The sequence below is a fragment of the Penaeus monodon genome, chromosome 34, assembly GCF_015228065.2.
Source record: "Penaeus monodon isolate SGIC_2016 chromosome 34, NSTDA_Pmon_1, whole genome shotgun sequence".
Lineage (NCBI taxonomy): Eukaryota > Metazoa > Arthropoda > Malacostraca > Decapoda > Penaeidae > Penaeus > Penaeus monodon.
The window spans coordinates 23,922,130-23,923,484 of NC_051419.1; the positions used below are offsets into that span (position 1 = coordinate 23,922,130).

At 31.8% G+C, this 1,355-nt stretch overlaps 1 protein-coding gene across 1 annotated transcript in view; it reads left to right on the plus strand.

The window, feature by feature from the left end:
* Positions 1-1,355, plus strand: part of LOC119594652 (unconventional myosin-Va-like) — a gene marked incomplete in the record, with an annotated part of 122,411 nt that overhangs the window by 97,574 nt on the left and 23,482 nt on the right.

A 1,355-nucleotide genomic window follows, 5' to 3' on the forward strand; every position in this document is an offset into this window, starting at 1 on the left:
TGAGAATTTGTTTAAATTACTTATTATTATATAATTTTGTTAATAATTGTGTTGTGCGATTTTTCACTTCTTTTGTAAAATGCACTATAGTTATTGAAATACAATATTTGTTTGAGGTAAAACAGTTTTGGGGACATTTTTTTGTATTTGTTCATTATGTATTTTCTTGTTTTACATATGTTTCCATTGAATATTTAATCGAAGTGGTTCTGATTCATCTTTTCTACCTTTGTCTCAATTGAATCTTATTACGATGTTATTTTATTGTAGTTGTTATTCATAACTGCTTGCAGTGCATGTTAATTTCACTTTTCATACATTTTATTCGCTGCACATGCACCGGAATGCTGCAATACACAATGAAATAGTATACGTGACCTAAAATGCACTTTGTTTTTGTGTGCGTTTGTTGAGTCTAGAATTACGGCACCTTGGGTTTTATTTCTTTAGAGAATGGAGAATGAAACACTTTGTCTTTTGCGAACTTTTTTTAAAGAAAAAAAATTACTCATAAATTACTCATTGCTTATTAATATGATCCACTCTTCTTTTATAAGTGCAGAAAAATATCAGGAGTAATTAAATGTGTTTTGTTACTCGCTTTTGTGAATGAGTTCATCAAAGAGTTTCATTCATTTTATTTATAGAGAGTTGTGGCATGTGACAGAGATTGATTTAAATATTTCGTAACACCCGAAAAAAAATGTAAATTGCTTTGTGAATGAATTTAGATAAAAGAGTACCAATTATGATGTTTGTGACAATGAATTTTCTTGTCAAAGGACCCACCTACGGTCGATATTAAAGACCCAATACTTGATACAATCTTTTGTACATGTATATTGTTAAAGTAACAATAGTAATTAAAGAAAAAGAAATTGTCTGTTATCAAAGGCACTCTCGGGAATGGTGCCATAATAAGAGCTAAATGATGCCAGAGTAAGAGCTGAACGAGGCATAAATTCATAGGTTGGTTCGCGAAATTACAGTTACATTTTAGGGTTCTTCATATTCTTTGGCTGTGAGAGACTGCCCGTTTGATGAAGGGTTTTGTTGTTGTTTATTGAATGAGTAATGTTGATCGTTGGTGGATCTTTTGATAGTCAGCGAAGTGTAAATAAAACGTGCCTGTGTCTTGCTTTTTCAACATTTGATGTGATGTTTGTATAATAGAATTGTTGGGTGGTTTATATATATACATTAAAAATATGTATATTTGTTTGACAACATTACTGTAAAACATTATTTTTTCTCCAAATTTGCATATACATGAGCAAGTACTCGTACCTGATAGTAAAAGAAACACTTATTCACAGGCACACGCACGTACGTACGCCCCCCTGCGCGTGCGCGCG